This window comes from Hibiscus syriacus, unplaced genomic scaffold (genome assembly GCF_006381635.1).
Source record: "Hibiscus syriacus cultivar Baekdansim isolate YM2019G1 unplaced genomic scaffold, ASM638163v2 tig00009841_pilon, whole genome shotgun sequence".
In the NCBI taxonomy this organism is placed as follows: domain Eukaryota; kingdom Viridiplantae; phylum Streptophyta; class Magnoliopsida; order Malvales; family Malvaceae; genus Hibiscus; species Hibiscus syriacus.
Window position 1 is genome coordinate 59794 of NW_024062203.1, and position 14598 is coordinate 74391.

General features: G+C 35.4%; 1 pseudogene; it reads left to right on the forward strand.

Moving 5' to 3' along the window:
- Nucleotides 1-613: 613 nt before the first annotated feature.
- On the forward strand, nt 614-3649 carry LOC120203363 (annotated as a pseudogene).
- Nucleotides 3650-14598: the final 10949 nt, after the last annotated feature.

The window sequence follows — 14598 nt, forward strand, 5'->3', positions numbered from 1 at the left end:
AAAGACACGTAGCAATCCAGGACTGGACCATCAACTTTTGTACCATCATTTCAACACGTTTACAATCTTAGCCAGCCACAACAATGATATCTAGGGATGGCAATGGGTCGGGTCGGGTTTTTGGGCCACCCGACCCGACCCGAGAAGAAAGGGTTTTTCACCCGTGACCCGACTCGATCCGACGAAATTAAGGTTTCATCCGACCCGACCCGACCCGAATATATGACTTAGAAACCCGACCCGACCCGAAATAATAATAAAAAAAATTTTATTCAATGAAAACAGTGACTTAATTGAAAAAAATTATATATGGAGGGACATTATTGTAATTATCCCTAAATATATAGGATAAAATTATATATATTTTTCGGGTCGAGTCGGATTTTTTTCACCCTAAATCCGACCCGACCCGACCCGAACAGTACATTTTAAAAAAACCCGACCCGACCCGAACCCGAAATTTTTTAAAAAAATCCGACCCGATCAGGTCGGATCGGATCAGAACCCGTCGGATTCGGGTTGAGTTGCCATCAAGATGATATCTGACCCCCCAAAATCAAAAAGGGGTCCCCACACTAACCTACTTCATCTCGGCTCATTACACTGCCCACTAACTTACGCAACCCTTGACCCTTGTCCATTGTTTAAGCTTGAAGGGAAGACAACCTATTTCCACCCATTGCCTCTCAAAGTTGGTTATTTTCTAAAGGTTTTTCCTTTACGTTCTTTTAGTTTCATTTTTTCTTTTTATATATCTACAAACTTGTTTTAATGGGGTAATCTTTTAACTATCTGTTTCCTAAGCTTGTATTAATGGGATAATCTTTTAACTATCTGTTTCCTACGTTTGTAATTAATGGGATAATCTTTTAATTAATTTAAGCTTAATGGTTTGGAATTTTAACATAACTTATCTGTTATTGGATTTTTCATGTAATACTGTTCACTCTTTGTAGATTGTTTCTTGAACTTGTGACTCATTGGTGTTTAATTTCGAAAACAGAAACTGCCTGTCGTTGGTTGATTGATCAAGAATCATGGCAAGGGTCACGAAGATGCAGTGTTTGCTGTTTCAACTCATATTGTCATCATTTGTTTTCTGGGACTCTGTCAACAAGGTGAATGCCGGTGTCACGAGTAGCTACGTTCGAAAGGAGTTCCCGGCAGTCGACATGCCGCTTGATCATGAAGTATTTGCAGTTCCCAAAGGATACAATGCTCCACAACAAGTGTGATTTCTCTTGTTTCCTTTGGCATTGAATGTACAATACTTTTTGCCTACATATTTCCAACATGCATGTTATGTCAACTGCAGGTGCATATAACACAGGGGAACTATGATGGAAACGCTGTAATAATCTCATGGGTCACATTTGATGAACCGGGGCTCAGCAAAGTTCAATATGGCACATCAGTTAAAAATTATGGATTTACTGCTCAAGGGACAATGACTAACTACACCTTTTACGAATACAGTTCCGGATTTATTCATCATGTTCTTGTTGATGGCCTTAAGGTACGCGAATGGCTGGATTTACCAGGATGAATTCCGAGTTCAGTTTGGATTTGAACTGAACTTACAAGGAATTGGTTGATCCATCATTTGTTTATTGTTTCAGTTTGATACCAAGTATTATTACAAGATCGGGGATGGCGAATCTGCACGAGAATTCTGGTTTCGAACGCCGCCAATGATCGGTCCAGATGTTCCTTACAAATTCGGTGTCATCGGTGAATGTTTTACCATGTTGAACATTTACACGTACCTGACATTGATATACGAGTTAGGATAACATTCAAATATATATGTTTGTGTTGCAGGTGACTTGGGACAGACGTATAATTCACTGTCCACACTTGAGCATTACATGGAGACTGGAGCACAGAGTGTGCTGTTTCTGGGAGATATTTCTTATGCTGATAGATATAAGTATAATGATGTTGGTTTACGGTGGGATACATGGGGTCGATTTGCCGAGAGAAGTACGGCATATCAGCCTTGGATCTGGATTGCAGGGAATCATGAAATTGAATACATGCCTTACATGGTAACTAAATACACTCAACAAGCATTATTAGAATCATTGTTTTTCATTGCTTTTAACACTGAGAAAATTATGTAAAACCTGCGCAGAATGAAGTTACTATGTTTAAAACGTATCTCCATCGATATCCTACACCGTACGTAGCTTCTCAAAGCAGCAGCCCCATGTTCTATTCTGTTAGGCGTGCATCTGCTCATATAATCGCGCTCCGTTCGGTATTTTCTTCTCATCCATTGTTGCTTATTCGTTATTTATGTTACTCCGACTCTTCGTTTTTATTGAAGTACTTAGTATTCAACATTTAAGTTCAACGCATACATGCTTGAATACCTGAGATTGAGTAACATTGTTGTTTTTTTGTTGTAATAGTGAAATATACACCTCAGTACATTTGGCTTAACCAAGAATTAGAGAAGGTTGACAGGGAGAAGACCCCATGGCTCATTGTTCTTATGCATGTTCCAATGTACAGTAGTTACGAAAAACACTTCATGGAGGGTGAAAGTATGCGAGCCGTGTTCGAAGAATGGTTCGTCAATCATAAAGTGGATTTAGTCTTTGCTGGTCATGTACATGCGTATGAAAGATCTGTAATGCTTCTTTTCCTCATAACTTTTTTACTTGCAATTATTGGTATATTTCATTACTATGTTCTCACATGATTCGGGCCTATTTCATTGCAATTATTGGTATGTTTTCTGGGAGAAATGCTCAAATGATTCCCTATGAACTTTCAGCACCGAATCTCCAATATAAGGTACAATGTATCGAGTGGTGAGCGTTACCCTGTACCAGACGAATCGGCTCCCATTTACATCACTGTTGGAGATGGTGGAAATTCAGAAGGTTTGGAAGAAATGTAAGTGAAGATTCGTAGCTTGATTCTTCATTTTTCTTCTAGTACAAGGCCCCTATATACATGAAAATCTTGGGAAAAATGAGCATACCCGTTCATACGAGTAACATGGTGTTCATAGTTATATAATGATTAATCTTTAAGAAATCGCGTTTCTCATTTATTTTATCCAATGTTTTTTTGGGTGTTTTAGCTTTATAGAACCCCAACCAGATCACTCTGCATTCCGGGAACCAAGTTATGGCCATTCGACACTGGAGATCATGAATAGAACACATGCAATCTATACCTGGAACCGAAACGATGAAGGAAAAAGAGTGCCAGTTGAATCATTTGTATTGCACAATCAGTACTGGTGAGTATGATTAACCATTTCTTGCTCTTGTTAGCCATTGGTGCAGCTTTTATGGTATTTGACTAGTATTTATACAGGCGAATTAGGCAATGTCATTCATATCTGAATATGTATTGAAAATCGATGGAATCTTTGAAAAAGTTCCTGCACTTCGTAAAATTTTCGCAGCATAGACATTAGGGGAAAAGATATCCTTTGAAACAATCGTATATGTGATCGAATCCGAAACATATTTAATCTAAAATTGTTTGCTTGCAGGAAAAGTAATGTGCAAGAAAGAAAGCTGGGGAAGCAGAATTTGAGACTGCTGGGGCGGTTTCCTTCTGAATGAAAAAGATGTATATCATCTCTTGTAATGCTTGATTAAAATGCCAACAGTTGTTAAGAATAAAATAAGTTGGCAAATGGTTTGCCTTTGTATTTGACCTACTTTGCCATTGGATATTTTTATATAATCTCAATGGTATATGTTAATGGCTTTTTAGCTTAACTTTATTTTATTTTGGAATTACCATGGACATTAGACTATGATGAACCTATAAATCCAAAACTCAATAGTGTATCGCTTCAACAGCTCTTGAATCAAATTTATGGAAGAGCCAACATGGAAGAATGCAATGACGAGATTAAGGTAGTTTTGGGGAGTGAATTGTCGTAATCTTGTCACAGCATTCTTCCTGTCATAATCTTGTCACAACATTCTTCCTTTCTGGCTTTTCCGTTAACTTGATCCAGGAGCTGTTGATGCATTACAAAACCGGGTTTCGGATTTATAGCTTCATGCCTAGTCTAACGTGCATGGCAATTTCTTTTACCTTGGTGGATACTTTGCCATTGATATGCGTGTGGGAAGTTTGTTTCTTCTCATGTGTGAGAGGATGAACAAGCAGAGGGCCACCGACTTGACCCCGGAGGTGGCATCGGGACTCATCTGCGGCTGTCTAGTGTATCAACTGCTATTCATTGCCTGAACTTAGTTTTTCTCTGCTACCGAGCTGAAGTATTTCAAGTTCGATAACATTATCACTCCATAAACGAGCGGCAGAAAAGTGACTGTAAAATTCAAGGTAGTATCAAAGAAGGTGGAAATTAAAATTGGCAGGATGTCAAGTAACAAAGTATTAAATAATACAATTTGCTTTTAATGAAATATATTAATCCATAGAAGAGTTCAGGCAAACATTAACTCTCATAATAAAACAACAAATTAGATGAAGTAGAACCTCAAACCATCGCATCATCTTTTTCATTAAGAAGCAATTCGTCCCAACATACTCAAATAATGTTTCCTCGATTTTTTTCTTGCACTTTACTTGGCCTGCAAGTAATTTTTTTAAAATCAAATATGTTTTGAATTCAATCACACACGCACACATATATACACACGGTTATTTCAAAGGGTATATTTTCCCTTATATCTATGCTTCACTTTACCCGGAAGCAAAAAATTCTGAATTAAATAGGTTCTGAATTCAACCACCAAACTAAATAACTTATTATAGTTTTAACAAAATTAATATAGGTTAAATAATAGGTTTGAATTAATATTATTTATTTGATATTATTTTTATTTTTATTTTTATATTATTTTATTATATATATGATTTATAACATAAAATAATATTTTTTTCAAAAAACTCCTAAATTTTTTGAAATTCTCAAATTTTCCCAAAACCCAAAGTTCTAAGTGTCAAATCCCTAGTTTCACTCATTGCCATTGTCAAATCAACGACCACTGCCCACAACTTCCATCGTTGGACCCTTACCACCAATTACCCCAATCTGTTGTCGTTGAAAATCGGCGAACAATGTGCTAATCGAATCGTTAAACGTCGAATGTGAAATATTTTATTCAAACCACGAACGAAGAGCAAATAGTGAATGATGTGCACAACGAGACGAGGAGGCTTCAGTGTGACGACAACGACATGCTATCAATAGTGGTGGTTGGATTTAGGGATTATGATATAGAGTTTAGGTAATTTTTTTAGAATTTTCAGGAATTTATGATTTTTTGTGTGGAAATTTTACCATAATTTCTAAAATAAAGCTACGTCGTTTTGGGGTTTTTAGAATTAAACACAGTCATGCCAAAACGAAATCATTTTGGTGAGATAACGAAGCACAATTATCATATCGTTGTCCTGTTGGACCATTAACGAGAGAGTGACATAGTTACACTTAAAAGCAAATGTTAGTGTTAAATTTGACAAAATTGAAAGGTTAGTGGTATAAATGAGTCAGCACTTAAAGTTTGATGGTATCTGATGTAATTTACCTTATTTTTATGTTTCCTTTACCTATATTTATCCTTGAGATACTGACCAATTCTTTCTTACAAATGAAAACTTTTCCCTATTAATGTTTTTATTTCACTCGCCTTTGGTTATTTTAGTCGCCGACCGTAGCCACTATCTCAACTCTGTAATCGTCCGGTAAAAGTTTCTCCTACATCTCTCTAATTTTTTTTTATTCATCAATACAATATTCTTTCGTTAAAGACGATGATCTCATCTGATTTTCAACGAAAGCTATTCCCTTCGAGATAGAAACAGGTCAACAACCTTTAGCTCCCCACACTGATAATGTCTTATGCAAGGAAAAGTCCTACTATCTTTTTCTTTGATAAAGGATGGCGAGCAAAATCTAAATTAGCTAAGGTATACTTGGCAAAGACAGCTAAGAGGATGAAGAAATAGGTAGATACGAAAAGGCACGTTGAGTACAAAGAAGGCGACTTAGTCATGGAAAAGCTACTTTCATATACTATTCGGAAGTACGATAAAGCAAACAAGGGACTACTTAAAAGGTATGAAGGTCATATTTTTTTGAAGAAGAGGATTGGTAAATTTGCTTAGCATGTCACTTTGCCTTCTTTCCTCGAGGTTCACCACGTATTTCATGTAAATTTCTTAAAACATTACCATCATGACGAGGAAGATTCAAGTAGGGGTGAATCTAAGAGGGCTCCAATTGCGGTCACCACTTGTCACAAACGCGATGTAGAAGTGATTATCATGCAGAGTAATTTCAAGGTGAGGGACTCATCCAAGTTACAATGAATATTTGGTGCACTGAAAAAGTTTGTTTGAGGCAGAGTCTACTTGTGAGCATGAGTTATATTTACAGAATTATGAAGACAAGATTCGGTCTTACTAGGAAGAAGTGACCAGGACGCCGCCCAATTCAGTGGGGAGGATGTCACAAACTAAATCTCTCCACCTATATTATTATACTTAACTATAAATTTGCAGACATTGGTGGAGTGTTCTAGAATATAATAGAAAACTCTAGAATACGATAGAAAGATCTAGGACCTTATGGAAAGTTCTAGAATACTCCAAAAGGTCTTATAGTACTTTAGAATATTCTAGAACACCCCAGAATGAGGGTGTTTCAGAATATTCTAAAATATGTTCTAGAACATTGTAAAAGTTTCTGGAACATCAGAGAAGGTTTTAAAACATCAAAGAAGGTTCTAGAACTATAAGAAGATTCTAAAATATTGGAGAGACTTGTGGAAGATTCTAGAAGTTTATAGAGAATTTTCCAAGTCTAGATAATACTAGATTTGTATAGAAAGTTTTGGATGTAAAATGTAGATCATATGATCAAATTAATCTCCACCATCCACTAAGAAGGTGTAAGACTATATAAAGGAGTCTTGGTCCTTTGCTAAAGACATCCATCCATTAAATCAAATTTTATAAAGCATTCTCTAAAGCTAATAAAGTTTTCTTTCAAGTATTTAATGCCAAGATCTTAGAAATGTTTAGGTTGACTTAATCACTGAAAAGAAAGTGTCTAAGTGTCGCAAGTGCTGCTAGAGAAAAATAAGTTCATGACAAATTATATGATTCAATTGTAATGACTCAGGGTGTTAAAAAAACTTACTGCTTCTTTATCACTCTAGTTCACAATTGAATAGCAAACCCTAATATTTTTTTAATGGCGAAAAAGCTCCAAGATTCATCATATCTTCATATATCGCCCTTTATTAGTTTTGATATAAATATGGATATTACATGAACCATATCGTTAATGGCTTCTTGAATTACACCTAGAAGTTCGTCCTTATCTATATCATATATTATTTTCTATGTATGCCCAATACATTTCCATAGACCTTATAAGAAGTAACCCGTGCATTTGGATTAACACTACTAATTAATTCGTTTGGAGTTCTATTAATACATCCAGGACTACCTATATTAAATGTATTGTTAAAATTCTTTAATATCAACAATATAAGTAATTTTTTATAGTAAGTAATTGTAAAATAATATAAATATTAATATAGTAGAGTAATTGTAATAGATTACTTTTATAGTAAGTAATTTTGGTTCAATGATGAACATAAGTTTTTTTAAAGTTATTTATAACTAATAATAGAATAAAAATATATGAATTGTTTTGAATGAAGAAATATATATTTTACATTTTGTAAGGAATTTTTATATTGCTCCATTTCTATTTGTCGTTAATAATATTAACAATAATTTTAAAATGAATGATTTGTGATTAACATTTATACAGGAGTCCACAATCCCAATAACTAATTTATTTTTATCAACATATGAAATGTTATATTGACGCTCGAGTTCTTTTTGTCTTTGTTTGTTTATCTCAAATAAAATTACGTCGTTTTGATTTTTTTAGCTCTAAATACAATCATGTCAAAACAATGTTGTTTTGGTCACGTCAGTAATGTTACGACGTACGACTACAATATCATTGTCCCGTTTGATCATTAACAACGGAGTGAAATAATTGCACTTAAAAGTAAATGTTAGTGTTAAAATTGACAAAATTAAAAATTTGGTGATATAAACGAGTCACTTCAAGTTTGATGGTATCTGATGTAATTTACCATATTTTTAATGTTTCTTTTACCTATATTTATCCTTGCGTTAGCGATGAATTCTCTCTTAGGAACAAAATCCTTTCCCTGTTAATGTTATTATTACACTCTCCGTCTTTGGTTGTTTTAGTCACCGACCGTAGCCATTTTCTCCACTCTCCAATCGTCCGATAAAAGTTTCTCCTGCATCTCTTTAACTTCTTTTTTATTCATCGATACATTATTCTTTCGTTAGATTGGGGATGGAAAAACTATACAAGAATTCTGGTTTCGAACGTTGACAACGATCGGTCTAGATGTTCCTTACAAATTTAGAATCATCGCTGGATGTTTTCCCATGTTGAACATTTGTTGGTAATAATAATTACAAAAAATAATCGTTAGCACAGACTGAAAATAAACGAATAAAATAAATTGCAACAATAAAACCGTGTCTTGGTGATCCATTGCCTTAGAAGTTGATTCTGCCCGATAAATATAACCGCAACAATGGTTGAATACCCCTTGAGGTTAACATGATTATCTAAAATCTCGTACGCCCAAGAGATTGGAGTGCACAAAAATGGTATTACTCTTCACTACTAGAAACTTCGAAATATTGAAAGCTTTGAAAAAACTTTTTAAAAAGAGGGGAAAACTTTGTAAGAACAGAAAATGTAACACCTATTTCTCGTATACGTTTCCGTACACAAGTCACAGGTGTCACATGATCTTTAAAACATATTCCTAGTTGAAATCCATAAAATTTTGGTTCTAAAAATAAAACATTATAATATAATAATAATAAAACATTTGTTAACTTCCGGTAGTTAAAATAATCTTATAGTTATACCATTTTACAAAAACTCATAAGTCAAATACATTCCAGAGCGTTTCCATAAGTCTAAATACATGCCATCTAATTATCAAAAGTAGACAAAAATGTCCTACAATTACTGATGAGACAACCTTTGATTGATGATATCAACTGCACTCCTTACTCCGCTAGTCTTTTGATATTTCATACATGTGAAATCAGCACACGCTAAGTATTTACATAGTGAGGCATAATAATACAATAAGATGAAATTTTAACATAGGTATATCATATAATACCAAGTTACGAATTCAAATCGTATAAATCATATTGATACATAATATGGCTTGGCAAGCTAATGTTCATTCACATAACCTGCGAAACTATATTTAGTATGCCCCGCATATTTATTAATCAATATTTTTTCAATTTATTCTTTATTTGCCCAATGTATGCCAAATGAGAATGCAATGTACATGCATTGCACCGAAGTGCCGAAATAGAACTTCACAAACTCATTATGAATTCCATGGATGCACACATAGTGCCGAAAGTACACATAGTACTGATACGAAAATGCACCGTTATGCATTGAACAAAATCGATCGATAACTTTTATACATAATTATATATCGAAATAGTAATTCACAAACTCATTATGAATACCATAGTTGCACAACTAGTGCTGAAAGTACACATAGTACTGATACAAAAATGCACCATTATGCTTTAAACCAAATCGATCGATAACTATTACATAAAATTTATGTCGAAATGCACCTATGACTCTCAATACACATACAATGGGGTTTTTAAGTCAAATTCGCAAATTTAATATTCATTTCTGAACATCGATAACCAATAAAACAACATAATATTTTATTTATTCCTTTTAGAGCAGTTCATACTCTAAAATTATTCGTAGTATCATTTTCATACACATTATGAAAACATATCAAAATACTGTAAAACATACTTTTATCAAAACGTTCGAGGTTGACTCATCACAAGTCATCCTCATTCACATATAAGTACATAAAATGCACTCACCTGGTATGCCTCACTAGTATGCTTTAATGATGTCCGACTATTCGACAACTTTATCCTTGCCCTTTTTCTTGCTTGACTCAGGAGCTTGGTTACGATCTACACAAACATCCATAATTACACATTCAATACAAATGTTAGTATACTTTCTAACATTTATATATCTAATAATACTCAAAAGTACTATTATTTTCGAATTCTATTTAAAGTTCATCCTAACTTAAAATTTCAGATTGACTGGTATTGGTAATCCTACTATTGTATCGATACTTCTATACTATGGTACCGATACTCTCTTCAATATCGATACAATTTTTGCATTCTGGAATCCATAGTATTGATATCTTCCTCTTAGTATTGATACCCACAGCAGTATCGATACTACTTGCATCAGTATCGATAATGTTCATCGTTTTCATCCTCTTTCTTCAAATTTAACTCTATAGTATCAGTACTGTTCTTCTAGTACTGATATCCTTACCCAGATTTTTCATATTTCACTTTGATTTTTACTTAAATTTCGTTTAAATCTCTTACTTTTATCTCCAACCATATCATTAAACTCATCATAACTTAACCCAACTAACTTACCTCCATTAATCTTCCTATAACATCTAAAATTTCCAAAGAACACTCCAAACTAAGAAGCACACTAATTTTCCAAACATGTTTTTAATCACTTCTAAGGCTCCCAATCACTTATTTACTTCTTTGACAAGTCAAATATACTTTTAAACTTCCATAAAGGACCATATTTCATCATATCATTCAAAAACTCATTTTCTTAAATCTCAAATAATTCACTAATCACTTAATTTTATTTACTCTTAAGCTTTCCTTAAGCTTCTATATCACTTAAGGCTTCAAAATCAACCATAAACTAAAGGAAAAACTAACTTGAAGAAATCTTACCTTTGGCTACGGGGAGAGCACGGGGACGAGAAGAAGGTGAAGAAGAGAACCACTTTCAAACATATCCTCTTATTTCTCTTATTCACTTTTATTAAATAACCCAATTTAAATGAATATTAAATTTATTCCATCTAAAGGACCAAATTACCCCCCCATTCTTCCATTCTTACTAATAAGTCTCAAACACAAAATTTACTAAATCATTTCTTATAATTTCAATTTACTCAATTAAACCAATCAAATTTTAAATCCTTTCACTATGGTCACCGATCCGATATTTAGGATATTACAGAAAAGAATAAATTGCTTGCTGATGTTAAAATGCTACAAGGGGTTTGTATTTATAGGTACATTTTCCAGATCAGAAACGAAAAATAGGACATGAATTACGCAATCAATTTACTGTTGTAATATTTCAACAATAAGTATCCACCGAGGTAGAATGAAATTACCATGGACTTTAGACTAGGATGAACCTATAAATTCGAAATTCAATCCGTTAACGCTTCAACAGCTCTTGAATCAAATTTATGAAAAAGCCAGCAAGGAAGAATACAATGACGAGTTAGGGTAATTTTGGGGAGTGAATTGTCTTAATCTTGTTACAGCATTCTTCCTTTCTAGCTTTACCATTAACTTGATTCAGGAGCTGTTGAAGCTTTACGAAATCGGGTTTTGGATTTATAGGTTCATACCTAGTCTAATGTGCATGGCAATTTCTTTCTACCTTGGTGGATACTTTGTCATTGATATGTGCGTGGGAAGTTTGTTTCTTCTCATGTGTGAGAGGATGAACAAGCAGAGGGCCATCGACTTTGCCACGGAGGTGGCATCGGGACTCATCTACGGTGATTCTTTGTCGAGTGTAGAACTACTATTCATTGCCTAAAGTTTTTCTCTGTCACTGAGCTGAAGTATTTCAAGTTCGATGCCACTATCACTCCTTAAACGAGAAAAGAAAAGTGACAGTAAAACTCTAGATAGTATCAAAGAAGCTAGAAATTAAATTGGCAGGAAGTCAAGTAAAAAAGTATTAGTCAATACAATTTACTTTTAAAGAAATATCCAATCTATAGCATACTTCAGGTAAACATAAACTCTCATAATAAATTTACAAATTAGATGAAGTAGAATCTCAAACCCTCTGCTTCATTGTTTCATCAAGCAGTACCAGAGAAACTTATTATAATTTTAACAAAATTATATATATATCTTCGCATCAACTTTTTCATCAAGAAGCAATTCGCCCGAACATACTCAAATAATGCTTCCTCAATTTTCTTTCTTGCACTTTACTTGACCTGCAGGTAAAATTTTCTAAATCAAATATGTTTTGAATTCAATCATATATATGATTATTTCAAAGGATATATTTTTCCTTATATCTATTGTTGTAGTTCGACTCGAATTTAAAGTGACATAAATTAATTAATATTTAATTGTGAAAGTAATAATCTTAGTTTGATTAAAAGTAGAGAACTTTATTAAAGTAGAGTACTTTATTAAAATACTTTTTATTAAGTAGCTTTTATTTTGATAGTATCTGGTGTAGTTAACCTTATTTTTAATGTTTCCTTTACCTATATATATCCTTGCGTTACCGACGAATTTTCTATTAGGAATGAAAACCTTGACCTGTTAATGTTATTATTCAACTCTCCATTCTCCAATCGTTCGGTAAAAGTTTCTTATGCGTCTCTCTAACTTCTCTTTTATTCATCAATACATTATTATTTTGTTAAAAGCGATGATCTCATCCGATTTTCAACAGGAACTAGTCTTTTCGAGATAGCAACAGGTCAATAACCTTTAGCTCCCCACACTATGGTAACCTCTTATGCAGGAAAAGTCTTGGTGCCTTCTTATTTACTAGATGATTACGAGAAAAATCTAAATTAGTTAAAGCATGCTTGGTAAAAACAACTAAGAAAATGAAGAAACGAGCATATACAAAAAGGAGGCATATGAAGTAAAAAGAAGGTTCCTTAGTCATGGTAAAACTACTTACACATACAATATGGAATTATGGTAAAGCACACAAGGGACTACTTAGAAGGTATGAAACTTGGTTTTAAAGGGAGCAAGGTGTCGTGACCGTCCCTTTTTATGGGGCCACAACCGGGTAGGTACGCCAAGGCCAACCATGTATAGGGCCTAGTGGCAGGGTAGAATAAGCTTGTCCTCTTTTCAAGCATTTTAATGTTTTAGGTAGGGAGTAGGGGTATGACTTACTGTCCCCTGTTCGAGCATTTCAACGTCTATAGGTAGCATTTCTACTATTTTGTTTTCGCATATATGTAGGGGGTGGACAGCCGGCAGAGTTTGGGCTGATCCACAGGTAAAGGTACGTGTCTTGTGAACACCATCGAGGGCCGCCCCTACGGCCTAATCGGTGGTGTGGGTGAGTCTTCTGTAACCCGATATTTCTTTTATTAATAAAACATTTTTCTCTCGGAGAAGTCCGGGGGTTGAGGTGTGCATCCGCTATGCCCCACGGGCTCGGATTATTGGTCGAAGGACCATGTGGCTATAACGATCTAACGCAATGTTTGTTTATGCTTGATCAGATCTACGAGATTAAGGCTGACTTGGTTGGGAAGCGTCCCTTTCGAGTGCCACACGGATTAGCAACCGAACCAACTAGGCTAAGTCCGTGACACTTGGTATCAGAGCACAGAGGTGCGTGTTCATTTACTAAAAGCACGGAGGTGCTCATTTTGTTGAGTAAAGCATGATAGTGCTTGTTACCTGCTTGTGGCACAGCTGTGCACAAGTGCTAAACCTAGCACAGAGGTGCTTCGCCTCAGGCCGCAGCACGGAGGTGCTCGGTTATTTGTAAAAGCACGGAGGTGCTTGATTTTAGATTGTAGCACAGAGGTGCTCAATCATTCCGATGCAAAGAGGTGCCAGAATTTAGATTGAAGCACAGAGGTGCTCAGTCATAGTTGGCTGCACAGAGGTGTCAGTCCTCGATTGAAGCACAGAGGTGCTCAATCATCTTAGCTACACAGAGGTGTCAGCTCCCGGCTGAAGCACAGAGGTGCTCAGTCATTTTTTTAACTGCACAGAGGTGTCAGTTCTCGATTAAGCACAGAGGTGCTCAATCACTTTTGGCTACACAGAGGTGTTAGCTCTCGATTGAAGCACAGAGGTGCTCAATCGTTAATTCTAGCACAGAGGTGCTATGGATTCAGCACAGTGGTGCTCTTTTCCTTCCTAATTTAGGCACGATTGTGCTTATTTGTGTTGCAGGCATAGAGGTGCCAGCGAGTTACAAAGAATGGTTCGCACACGAAATGTCGGAGCAACAAGCTCTCACAGAGGTGTAGAGCAGGAAGTTACTGAGCCGGTTGCACCAAGAATGGTTCGCACACGAAATGGCGGATCGACAAGCTCTCACAGAGGTGTAGAGCAGGAAGCTACCGAGCCAGTTGTGCAAGAGACTGGTTCGGTTGATCGACGGAAGCTAGAAGAGATCGAAGCCGCACTAGCTGCCCTTAGAGCTCATATGATATCTGGTGATCGTATGAGGAGAGTAGAGGAGACCCAAGAAGATTTGCTTGAGACAGTGACTGATTTGGGCAATGAGGCAAGAGATGCCATAGGCGTGATACAACTTGGGTATGATGAGCTGAAGGCTCAAGTCAGTGTGCTTCAGGCAGCGGTAGCTAGTTTGACCGCAAACCCTATTGAAAGAGTGGGCATACGAGCCAAGATCCCTGATCC